This window comes from Ambystoma mexicanum, chromosome 2p (genome assembly GCF_040938575.1).
Source record: "Ambystoma mexicanum isolate Mex_15411 chromosome 2p, UKY_AmexF1_1, whole genome shotgun sequence".
Classification (NCBI taxonomy): domain Eukaryota; kingdom Metazoa; phylum Chordata; class Amphibia; order Caudata; family Ambystomatidae; genus Ambystoma; species Ambystoma mexicanum.
In genome coordinates, this window is record NC_090923.1 from 1,413,299,698 (window position 1) to 1,413,313,446 (window position 13,749).

Genomic DNA, 13,749 nt, shown 5'->3' on the forward strand with positions numbered 1-13,749 from the left:
TGGATAGACATGTGGTGGCTATCTGGCCCCCTTGTAATCCACCTTGATGACAGTGACATACTATCCAGAACCTGACATACTATCCAGAACCTTTTCAGACCACTCCCTGATTATATTGACACTAACACTGGGGGACACACCGGGTTGTAAAAGAGTATGGAGATTTAAAACACAGGCGGCTAGACCCCATGTTTGAGGCCGAAATGAGGAGATGTGTAGACGAGTATTTCGAAATAAACACAGGCTTTGTCGATACACAGGCGACTCTATGGGAGGCCTTTAAGGTCTTTGTGCATGGCATGTCCCTGGGTTCCGAATCTGGGATGCTCAAGGCAATACGACAAGGTATTTGCACTAGCAAAACTAATTTACAACGGCTAGAGCTACAATATGCTTCCACTCCTGATGTCGTCGACCTGGGGGACATTTAGGCCGAACTCGACAGATTCCGCACTCACGCAGACAGGGAATTGAAATTTCTTGACGACTCGGGCTTGGCAAGATAGTTTGGTGAAGGTGAATGCCGTGGCAGGATATTAGCTAGGATGACACGACAAGCAGGGAAGTCACCACATTCCATTTGTGCAGGACACGACTGGGACACTGGTTCACACCTTACCTGAAGTGACTAGGGTGTTCCACTCCTTCTACACCACACTCTATGTCAACTCTGACACAGCAACCCCTACCGAGATGCATTCCTAGACACCTTGCCATTATCAATGCTGTCCAACGAGAACCGAGAGTTTCTTGATCGTCCCATCTCCTCAGACGAGATCTCCACTGCCATCGAGTCCCTCCCACCTGGCAAAGTCCCCGGCCCTGACAGCCTCACAATGGACTTCTTCAAGCACTTTAAAACCCGACTTGCCCCACGATTGACCACCCAATGGGAAGAGTCCTGTACATCGAAAACACTCCTCCCCCACACTACGTGAGGCTGTGATGACAGTCCTGCTTAATCCCGATAAACCCGCTGAGCAATGTGGGTCCTACCATCCCCTTTCCCTCATAAACTCAGACGTAAAAATATTTAACAAAGTCCTAGCCCTCCGATTTGCTCCTTACATGAGACATATTATCCACCCAGACCAATCTGGTTTTGTTCCCGCCTGCTCCACGGCACTCAACCTAACGCCTTTCCATTGTCCTGGCGCAGATAAACCCAGAAGTACAAGCTGCGGCTCTTGATGTTTGAAAGGCCTTCGATTCAGTTTCCCAGCAATTTATGTGGGCAGTATTGAGCAAATGCAACTTTGGGCCTCGATTCATATCATGGGTACAACTTCTATACATGTCACCTGCTGCTAGAGTTAACATAAATGGGTCACTCTCTGCTTACATTGACATTCACAGCGGGACTCAACAGGGATGCCCACTATCCCTGATATTATTTGAAATTGTGATGGAACTCCTAGCCGATTCGATCCGACATAGACACGCCCAAAAGGAAATCAGACGCCTGGGCCAATCCCAAAATTATCTCGCTATATGCAGACGACACTATATTATTTGTGCAAGACCCTATGCTAAATCTGGCCCCAATTATGCGCAATGTTCATGCCTTCGGGTTTGTATCCGGGCTTCAGGTAAATTGCGCCAAATCTGAATTATTCCCAGTCACAGATGCTACTGCCGCTCCGCTGGATCTCATGGGATTAGCCTGGACACCCCTAGAAATCAAATACCTTGGAATTGTCGTGATACACCACCCTGTGCCACTCTACACCCGAAATTAAGGGACATATTTACCCCAAATTATAGCCAAGCTTTGCACCTGGGTTAAACTCCCACTCACAATAGCTGGTCGTGTGGTGCTCCTTAAAATTATCACCCTCCCGAAGCTACTGTACTACTTCTTGAATATACCAATGTGGCCCGGCAATACGTTCTTTGAGACACTGAAAGCGGCGATAAATATCTTCTTGTGGCACGCAGGTGCAGTCAGACTAAAGTGGGATACACTAATGAGACCCTACGTGCAGGGCAGACTACCCGCCCCAGACTTGGAAAAATACTGGGTGGCAACACAGGGGTACTATGCAGCTTACGGGTTTGACGCTGACACACATCACTCACATGTTCAAATTGAACGGTACACGGCAGGCCCTCATGATGTGCGCTCACTGATATTGCCACCGGCATGGAAAAACCCTGTAGGTTGTAACCCCATCGCTGCGACATCACTGGCTTGGGGCAAAATATGGAGAATGCTGGACAACCCCGTCCCTTTCCATGGGGACTTAACTTTATGGATCTTCTTTCCATCGTTCCCTAAAATAAATAAAAACAGCGGTACAACAATATGCGATGGATGGGTATGCATCCATGAGGGATGTTTACAACATGGGGTCCTTCATCACAGTTCCAAGACCAGCCCAGCGCTCACGAAGACTCTCCTTGCGCTGGCTGCAATAGCCTGGACAGAATTCCCTGCACTTCCCCCCGATGAACCATTACTGGATATCGTCATGGGAGGAACCTCTGCTCGTGGTGGAGTAGCCAGGATATACGACCTGCTACAATGCTGCAGCAATGAACCTCTTACGAAACTCTGAGACACCTGGGCCAAACACCTAGTCATAGACATCACTGACGAGGTTTGGAAGGCTATGTGCCTCCAGACCAATCTGTTTCTTTTAAATCCAGATTTCGACTAATACAATTCAAGGTACTAAATAGGTTCCACTACACCCCTGCCAGACTACACCTCTTCTTTCGCACTCACTCCACCCTGTGTCCCAGATGTCATTCGGAGAATGCAGAATATCTCCACATGCTCTGGGACTGTCCTGAACTGAGAGTGTTCTGGAGGGAAGTATGTGATATTATGTCTGCGATATTCACATGTGGTTATAGGTCAAATGGTCGAATCTAAAAGGTCAACAGGTCAAATGGTCGACACCAAAGGGTCGACAGGTCAAATGATCGAATTTTTTATTTTTTGTTTTTCACTTTTTTTTTTTTTGGGGGGGGGGGTAAAAAAAAAATGATCATTTGACCTGTCGACCAAATTGAGTCGACCATTTGACCTGTCGACCTTTTAGATTAGACCATTTGACTAGACACCTTCACATGTACCATCGAACCCAACCCACTGAACTGCTTGTTTCACAGGTTTGAGCAGCTGCGACGTTGCTTTCATAAGCTAGCGAGCCTCTCTATGTTACTGGCAATTAGATGTATACTGATGCTATGACTACGCCCCACCTCCCCGTCCGTGACACACTGGCTGCGGGCCGTCAGATGGGCCTCCGACCATGAGGAGTGTTGGTCCTTGCTGCAACTCAGGAAACTGTAAACCAATAGACATTTGGCCAATCTGCAATTACCTGTTGTTCACTCCGGTGAATAGTCAGAACAATGGTAACTCACTGAACAGCCAGTAGCACTCCCTTGCCCTTTTATCAATTTTATGGCGTCACATATGTATCTATACTACCATTTATTCTATGTCATGCCTTGACCTATACCAAACCAATCTGAGAAATAACAAATGCAATATTGTTTTCCCTTATTACTGCTGCTACATTTATCTTTGTTGTAATGTCAAGCATCTTATAAATAAAGTTTATTTTTTTTTAAAAAGCACATGCTCAGTATCAGCCTGGTCTCTGCAATGTCCACTGGACGGGGGCAACCAGAGGAGGAGCATCTGACACTGCATGAGGAGGCCACCTGTCAATTCATCCTCCCTGAGCAGGTGCAGGGTGTGGGAGGCCTGGAGAACTATAAGGACACATCTGGCGAGTGGCTGTCATTGTGCATCCTATGTTATGTTTGCCAGCCATGCATGACCATGTTTGTGTAGTGGCACATCTGGCTGCAGTTGTATGACATCCCTGGGTAATACAAGTTTGCCAATGTTAAGACTCATGTCACATGGTCATCATTCTGGGAGTATCCTGTGTGGTGGACATGTGTGGTACATGTCTGTGTGACGGTACACACCACCCACAGTGTACTCCCCTGGTTCATGGGCAAAAAATGAGACAACTACATGTACTGTTGTGTGCTACATTATTGTGACGTGTCACTCTGCACTGCTAAATGGGTACGTGTGATCAATGTTGTACTGTCACATCATGTCATGCTGAGTTGCTTGTTCCATTTGTCACCTGCACCTATGGGATGCCTTGTCATGATGCACATTTGAGCTGTCTCTTGCCATGCCTTGTGGTGTGTCCAGAGTGAAGGTGCATAACTGCCCACAGTCCCCAACCCCGAGTTAGAGGCATGATGTTGGTGCTAAAACAAATAAATGTTGGAAGGAGTTATCCCATTCACTACATGGTGAACAATAGGTGATGGTGGGTTGTCATGCAGAGGTTGCCATCCTTGCACCATGCAAATCCCACAGCCCATGTGGGAGGTCATATTCATCATGAATGCCAATGAGTGTCTCTGTCTGCTTTCCATTCTATGTATGTGCATGGCAGTTGTTCAAACATATCGATGACTTACATTTTGAGGCACCTGTCTGGCGTCAAAGGCCTGTATGTGTCCGTTAGTTGATACTTGGGAGGCACGTTCCTTATCACTTCCATCATTGTGCTGTGCAGTTGCACAGACATTGGCCTGTCTGTGGACTGGATACATGCACATTTCCCCACACCTGTGTCATCTGTCTGATAAGGTCAGACATGCCAGCTACATCACACACTCAGATGTGGCATGATGGCTCTGTTGCAACATGTGTAATGTGATAGGTATTTGAGGCGGTGCTGGTTCACAGTCTGTGTATGCACGCACATGGACTATTGACCCAGAATTGTGGGATGATGTTCATATACAGGGACTGCATTGCAAACGAGAACACCTATACCAGAGGCATTGCTGTAGGGATTGATTGTTGCACATACATGCCACTCATGGACCTTGTATGACCTTCATCACCATGTCCAAATACTGTGTCTCAGGATATGTTCTGTGCGCTCCACATATGCACATACACAGCCTTACCACCAGCATAGTTGGAGCGGGAGCAACACGGCAGGTCCATGTCACTGTAATGTGGATGACACGCAGCTCTCAGCCAAGCTTCACTCCCTGGCTGCCCCCCATCCTCTCTAACACATGCTGCACAGGCATGGTGAACCGCTACTAATCTCTACCTCAATGCCAGCGACACAGAGTGCCTACTCATTGGGACCCCTGCTCCCTCTTCCCCTCCCACACTCTGGCCACACTCCATGGGCCTCCTCCCCTCACCCTCTTGTCCGTCAATGGACCTTGTTGTCATCTTTGTATCCTCTCTCCTTCTCTCGTTACATCACAGACCTTGCCTACAAGGCCCACTTTCAGCTGCACCTCCTCAGAAGCATTTTCCCTTTCCCCACCTTCCCCCAGGATCTCAATGTCTCCCGTTCTCTGTTCCAATCCTGATTTGTGTGTCATGTGTTGACGGTGGTGGTGTTTGTGCATATGGGTGGCTGACTTTTGCCATGTGATGTCCTTCTGCATTACAATGTCACATGTGCAGTACTTTTTGCTGGTATGAGTGCTGACATGACAGTTGCATGGCCCATCATTGTATGTTGACGCCACTTTTGTACGTCAATGTGTCCACTGATGGCATGGACAGGACCGGGGGGGGGGGCAGGACACTAGTCAGCAAATGCCATGCATTTGCTGCTTACAACTCATAGTGTGGGAATGCACAATGTCTGATGCCTGTGAGTCTTCTCATGAGCACAACGATGTCCAACTCATGAAGCGTGAACACGTCATAAACTACTTCTTATATTAGATGGGCTTTTAGCCACTAGGTTTTCCCCCTCTCTGAGGGTTCTTTGTTTTAACAGTTCAGAACAAGTTCCGATGCGACAGGGGCCACTGCCCAAATTGGTGATTAAAACATACATAGAAATGCCAGGCAGCAGGTATCCCTTGTTCCACACGGAGGAGACAGTGTACACTGTCTCGCTACAGAACCTATATGTTTGTGTTTGGCCTTTTTTAACTCACTGTTTGGGTATATGTGTATACTTGTTGATTAGGGAGAGTCTCCTTGCCATCCCTTTTAGATAGGTGGCGCACCACCGGGCACCGAGTGAGAGATACACCGAATAGGGTCAGGGTGTTCTTAGTAGGGACAGTCTGCATGTGTGTTCTGTCAGTAAGATGAGAGTCTTTTCTTTGTGTAAATATTTCTCCTAGCACGGTTCTTTTGTGATAAAAACGAATTGCCCTAACGGCAGGAATGCAATGTTAACTGATTTGGTTTACAGTAAAGCCCTAGGTGTTTTTGTAGCCTGTGTGTCCTACCATTTGTTGTTTAGCCATGCGCCCGGAGACACAAATGTACATGTGCATCAAAGTGCACTCAATCTGTCTTTCTCTGTCCATGTGCTGGTGAGGATGCATCAGATGCAGAGGAGGAGGATGAGGAAGAAGAGTTAGTGGTGCGTCAGACCACCAGTGGAGGATGTGATGTTGTACGCCATGAGAACCTACTGGTGCTCCAGACCATCATCAGCCATGCTGCAGATTCTTCGGACTCAGCTGACTTTGATGCTGAACCAGACGTGTATGCTTCAAAGAGGGCGAAGGTGAGTGGCCCAATGGACAGATCAGATGGGGTTGATGGGTCTGCGGCGGTGCAACCGGCTTCACAAAGCCAGTCAGTGGTGGGCCCCCTGTCTGGGGTGGTTAAGGCTGTAAGGCCACCCTCCCATGAATTGACATCAGGTCCTGGGGCTGATGACCAAGGGAGGGTTGCAGACCTGGAGCCAATTACAGGGGCACCACAGCAATGGGCATGGTCCCTTGCATCATGCCGCCGTGGGCCCCGCACCCATGGTGGACGTGTGCAGGCGGGGGTGACAGACTGGGAACAGCAGATATTGCGTGCCGCCATCCGATATGGCAATGTGCTGGATAACATGTCAGAGGGCATGGATAAGATGGCCAAGACCATGGCCCCACCAGAGGCCCGGGTAGAGCAACAACTGCAGGGAATGCAGTCCTCTAGCCGCTCCCACTGCGCATGGAGGGCAATATCAAGGGCTGACGGGCTGTTCTGCGGTTTCTGCAGGAGTCCCTGCATGCAGGTGCTCAGGCACACAGAGAGGCCTTGAGGCTTGAGATGCAGGCCATGAGGACTACAATCAAGGACGATCTCTCAGCCAAAAGGACACTGATCCACAAGGATATGGATGCCTTCAGGCAGACTCTCTCCGAGCAACTCAATGCATCACGGGTGAGTGTACATACAGACTCTGCAGCCATCCGTGAGGACATGCGTGGAGATCTCACTGGCCTTACTGTGCTGCTGCATTCAGCCATTTCATGGCTGGCAGTGGCCAGTAAAGATCAGGGCTTGGCACTTCATGGCAGGGGTGCAACACCACCCCCACCTGCAGATCAACCACAGAATGGGGGTACCAGCACAGACCAGCATACTGGTCCACTGTTGCCATGAGGTCCATGAGCCCATGTGAGGATTTAAAAAAAAAAAAACATTTCCCCCCTCATGTGGATATTGACATGCACCTCCCCTCACCCCCGATCAGGGTGGATCACCTCCCTCCCCCTCCCTAGTCCAGGATAGGCTTTTTTTTTCTTCTTTTGGACATGCCCGGTGTAGCCTTTTTATTTATTTTTTCGGCCCCTTGTTTCGACATGGACACTTTTTTCTTGTTATTCAATACCACTGGTGAGGATGTTGGCATGTGTTTTATTTTTGCTCTTCCCAAGGTGGACTCCTTTTCTTTGATTTTTTTGGCCTTGAGATGTGCTGTTGCCCTCTCAACGGCATGATGAGTGCAGTTGTGGACATGCAGCCATGCACAGTGGTCTCAACTGCGATGGCTGCCTCGAGTCCGATAGGATGACATGTGTAGGTAACAATGGGTTGTGGTTATCCTGACATAAATGTGCTGTATGCATGATTGTCAACTATGGATGGTGAAATGCAATGTCCCATGTTATTGCAGTGATCCTGATTCATCCAGTGACTGCACTCCATGGGAGGTCCACCCTGCATCCTTTCACATAATTGGAGCCCATGCCCTCTGCCAGGCACTGGCCCTCCTTTCACAAATTTGGAGCTACAGTTCCCAGTGGACGCGATAAGGGAATCCCATCATGCCAGCTCTGTCGGCTGGTAAGCATGTGCACTGTCTCTCGTGTTGTGTATTTGTATTTGTATTTATTTTGTTTATATAGCGCTTTACTCCAAAACGCTGAACATTTTACCAACTTGATACATATAACATTGTAACAGTAGAAGCAAATTACAATTATGAATCAGTCTAACAAAACAGTAAGAAGAGCAATTAAAGAGTAAGGGAGAGTAGTGCAGTAGGACTGAGAGAGAGAGGGAGGGGTGAGGAGGAGAAGGACGAGGGAAATGTAAGGGGAAAAGGGTCAGAGTGGCGTGGTGGGGGAGGGGAGGGAGATGATCAAGGGAAAAAAGAACGAGGGGAGCAAGAAAGGGGAAGGGTTTCATGGCGGGGAATGGAGAAGGAGAGATTTAAGGGAAGTGCGGAATGAGGAGAAGGTAGGAATAGAGCGGATTGAGAGAGGTAAGGAGTTCCAGTGCAGGGGGGATAGGAGCTGGAAGGAGCGGAAACGGGCGGGGGCACAAGGGGATGGAGGAACAATGAGAAGGAAGTGGTCAGCAGAACGAAGGGAACGGGAGGGAGAGTAGAAAGAGAGGAGGGAGGAGAGATAAGGGGGAGCAAGACCACGGAGAGATTTAAAGACTAAGCAGAGAAAATGAAATTTAAGTTGGGAGTGAAAGGGAAGCCAGCCAAGGGAGGAGAGGGAAGCAGAGATGGAGTCACGGGAGGTAAGGAGACAGAGGGTACGGACGGCAGAATGGTAGATAGATTTGAAGGGGGCCAGATGAGAAGTAGGTAGTCCAAAGAGTAAGGAGGAGCAGTAGAAGACGCGAGGTTGTGTCTGTATTATTGGTCACCGTGGTCTTTGCATGCATGACACATTTCTACTAGCTCGGGGGTAATTCTTGAGTCACTGTAAATGTCTATTCCTCTCTCTAGCTCTCTCTCTCTCTCTCTCTCTCTCTCTCTCTCTCTCTCTCACCCTCTCTCCACTGCACTGCTGGGCAAGCGTTGCTCTGTGTCCTGTCTCCCTCTTGCACTCTGTCGTCATTCGACAATGGGTGGTCCATGCCTTTTTTATTGTTCCATGCAGGATATGTCATGGATATCCAGTATATTTATGTTGATGCAATGCATGTCTTTGCGATTTCAAGGTGTGTTTTTCAGGTGGGATGCACTGGATGCAAGCCAGGTAGATACCCTGTGGAGGTAAGTGAAGGGCATTAAGGGTGACACTTGTGTTGTGTTTGTTGATAGGGTGTCTGGCACTGTGTGGGATTTTTTGGCTTTCACTTGTATTGAGGTGAGTGTGACCAGTTTCATGGTTCATGGCTGCATGTGGCACATGTTGATGGTAGGCTGGTGTGTCTATGCATGCTGTTTTCTAAAGACAATCAGGGTGGCACTGGTTGCAGGGTCATAGTTGTGAAGGAGGCTGTCACTGTAGGGCCTTGGTGAGTTGTCATGAGGGTGGCAGCTCTGGCTGTTTGTGTGCTGTGACACCTGGTGATGGTAGTGATGGGGAGTGTTTCCTTGCAGCTTTTATATGTGTCTTGCCTGCCGCATGGCATCCCATTCAGTGAGTGTTGTAATGTTCATGTCTACCCACGCAGGCAGTCCAATCCTGGTACTTATTCCCCTTCTGGGTGCTGTCCCAAGACAATTCCACGCACACAGAACAGCATTGCTGGACATTTGTGGGATGCCATGTTCACCACAGACACCGGGCACACTCCATTGGTCAGGGGTTGGTGTTTGCCATGGTGAACAAGTACAGTGTATGCTGCACCTGTAGATTTTATGAGGCCTGATGACAGGTGCTGGTTGCATCTCAATGCCCCCTTTAGTTCAATGCACATTGGACCCAATTCAATACAGTCCCAGTGAAGTCTGCCTTCCCTTCCTCTTTCCTGTTGCCTGCCCCCAATTGTGTGTCAATGTCCTTAACCTATGTCTCTCATTCCTTTCTCATGTCTACTTGTCTGTTTCATGCCAGTTGCCTCGGTGCCCTGCCTTCCAGTATGACTGCTGCCTCTGTGAAGTGCTGCATTTTGCCAGAACCGGTTTTCTGTACAATTGGCGATATTTTAAATTCCATCGTCTTGGACTTTGCATCATCCTGGGTTTCCATCCCCTCAGTGGTCTATTTTTGGGTGTCCTCTCAGTGTCATACTGACTGTGGCCGGATCCGAGTGTTGAGAATGTTCCATCATGATTATGGGTAAGTGTTACATGGTCTTTCACTGCATGGCATTCGGGGGGCAGGCAGTGTAGGTGTTGTGGGTGGGTGGCTGGTGAGTTATTGTTGTGAAAGTTCAGCCTTTAACAGCACTTGGCGCGTCACCTTAATTTTATTTGTTATTGACTGGTTTGTTTGTAGAGTGAGCTGCTAACTTGGATTCAAGGCCCTGAGGCGGACCAGGGCTAAAATTGACAAATAGTTAGTATAGAACCCATTCACGTTGCGCTTTCACTTTAGCTAATGCAGTCGCTCATAAAGAAAAGAAAGTGTGCTTTATATTGGAGACATTTCTCTTAATTTAATTGTTGTTGCATAGTTATGATAATATTTGAATTTTCTTCATTCAATTCAGGCAAATGACAGTTTTGTTCATTTCACTTGATCCTCGTAGGTTCGACTGATTGCTCCTCATTGAATTAACTTCATTCAATTTTTGTAAAACAAGGATATTTTGTTAATCCTCTTTGGTTTGATTTGTGTGTTGTTGATTTGAAAGCTTCACCTTTAGGTGCATAAGTGCTATTATTTGCTGGTAAGTTATTGTTTTCATTTGTTGCATGTCACTCAAGGGGGCACATATTGCTGTATGTTTATGTGCATGGATGTTTCGCCTGCCCTCACATTGTTTTGTATTTTTCTACAGAGGCATCCTGCATGGAAAGATGGTGCTGCGATTGAAGGGGAAGTTTCCGCTGCATGCGTGTACACGACGCAGCATCAGGGTTTCGTGGTTTCTAGGCCAACAGGGGGGCCTCCATGTAATGCACAGTCCATCAGGTGCAGGCTGACAAAGGATAATGGCCCTCATTACGAGTTCGGCGGTAGCCATGCCGCTATTGGCGGCATGGCTGCCGCCGAAATCGCATCCAGGTCCGGGTCCTCAGAATGAGGACTAACCGGGCCATTCCGAGTTCGGAAGGCCCGGTAATTCCACCCTCGAAGGACCCGGACCCGGTCCTTCCCCATTCCCATTTCAGCCCCCATAGGTCTGAATGGGAATGGGAGAGGGAGCAAACAATGGGCCATTACGAGTTGGCCTGTTGTTTGCTCCCTCTTGCCCTCTCGGGACCTGGTAAGCACACCTGGTTTGACCAGGCGTTGCTTCCTGGGTCCCACGAGGGGACCTCGTAATGAGGCGGTACGGGGTAAACGGCACCGGCACCTTTTACAGCGCCGTTTACCCCGTACCGCCAGGGTCGTAATGAGGCCCACTGTGAGATGTGCATTTCTCGTGCTGTGCACTTGCATTTTTCTGTATCTACATGACTGTTTTGTTGTGACTGTATATTGTGAGCATAGTTGTTATCAGGGAATGGGTTAGCCACTCAACCTGTTTATTGTTGTTTAAGACGCATTGCGGGTCCAGGGCTGTCCTCACATGTCTTTGTTGTTTGCATCCATTTTGTAGTATGCCTTCCTACCTGTGGTCTCATGTGTGTGGTTTGGTGTCTACGTGCACAACAGTTGTTGTCCATGTGATGGTGGTCAGGGACTTTGTTGCTTGTGCTTTGTGCTTTTGGGTGTACTACATGGACACTGTTGGTTCAAGTTGCTATGACTGTGTTGGTGATTTGTGCACAGCCATAGAGATTAGGGGCTTGATTCACAGAGCGTTTGGCTATGGGATTGCACCATTATTTTAGGCATCTGTGAATGTGGCCCTCATGGTGTATCAACCATTCTTGCTCACTTACACATTGGCTCATACACAGTGGTCATTTTAATATGGTGTGCAAAGTCTCCATATTCACAGTATGTATGTAACATGTGGAATCTTGCACCACTGCTTTCCTGCTCGCAGCGACATGGATAGGATAGGTTTGAGCCTGTATGATGGGAATGAGTGAACATGTTGCTATTGATGGCCATGAATGACTAGGTGGTAAGAATTGAATGTTGCCAAGTTGATGCATTTTTCTGTTGCAACATTTTTTACTTGTTTAAGTATTTTTCACATTTGTAAATGTGTTCTTCCTCCAGAATCCTTTTACTCTGAATTTAGCATACTTTTTATTTTTTTATTTTTTTTATTTGTATGAATCAAAATAAGAAGATTGATTTTTACAAAGGACTTGTCACTGTCCATATCTGTTAAATGTCTTTTTGTTGATTTTGTTTACAAGAGAAGCAAAGTTGCTGCGGTTTTCAGCCTTCTACGGCCTCTGCAAACTGGTATTAGTGAGTGGAAGATATGATTAATCATGATATCTTTTCACTCGCAGCTGCTACCTCTGGGTTTTGCGAAATTGAGAGGGCAAACGTTGCGTCCTGACTTTCTGCTGTCATTTCTGGAGAGGTCAAAGTGTCCAGTTTTGCCATGATTTGGTGAACTATTTGCGTGGTAGCCGTTAGCCAAGTCGGTCTATCTCCATTAGTCATTCTTGACCACCAACAAAGTTCGCTGTCTAAAGAAGGGTCCAATGAGAAGTGTCGCATGTAGGCGGTCCTAATTGATTTGGTTTCTGGGCAACCCAGTAGGAGATGTCGAACTGTTTCCTTTTCATTTGTATTGTGACATAATCTGCAGTGTGATAGATTTGACGTACCCCTAATGGCTCTAATTTCATTTGTAGGCAACAAATTCAATCTCACTCTTAGAATACAGTTTCTTGCTTTTCTGTTGGGAAATTGTTTGATGTATCCCTGTAATTCATTCAGTTTCTTTGTATTCAGTGGCAAGTGTTGAGTTAGCTTGTTTTCTGAAGCTTTTGCCAGCGTCTTAATCCAGTCTAGCTCTTTAGTTTTTTTCAGAATTTTTCCCGCATTTGTGATCAAGTCCTTCTCGTCACATTCAATTTCTTTTAGCAGTCTTGAGATGTAGGCCTTCCAGGATTGTAGAATTTTGTTAGACTCGGCTGCAGTTCGATTTTGATCAGTCTGTATAGCAATGGACTTTCAGGAAGTAAGATTTTTCTGTAAAGTCTTAGTGAATTACAGTTCAACGTCCCTTGCAGGGACAGAAGACTCAGTTCCTTTCGAATTGATGCTACAGGCATAGAAGTAGGAAGACCAAGAACAGTTCGCCAGTAATAGGCTTCAAGTTTTGGCCAAATTTCACGCGGGAGCAATATCATTGCTTCAATACCGTAGGTTAGAGCAGGAACCACCTTCATTTTGTAAAAATCAATTGCCGGGATCGTAGAGAAGTGACCCAGTTTATGATTGATAGCTTTTCCTTGTGAGGCAAGTTTCCTGGTTTTTGTTCTCAGATGTTCTTCCATGGCTGCTTCTTTTTTGGTGTTGTCAGCACAATGCCCAGGTACTTGAAGTTTTGAACTTTTTCGATCTCCTCTGATTGAAAAAACCACTTTAGTTTTTCAGTTTTCTTCGTTGATTTTCCAAAGGTAAGTATTTTTGTTTTGTTTTTGTTTACTTCCAGGTTATTTGCTGTAGTATACTCGTACTGGTTGTCCAGTTGACGCTGTAGACCTATGGGTGTTT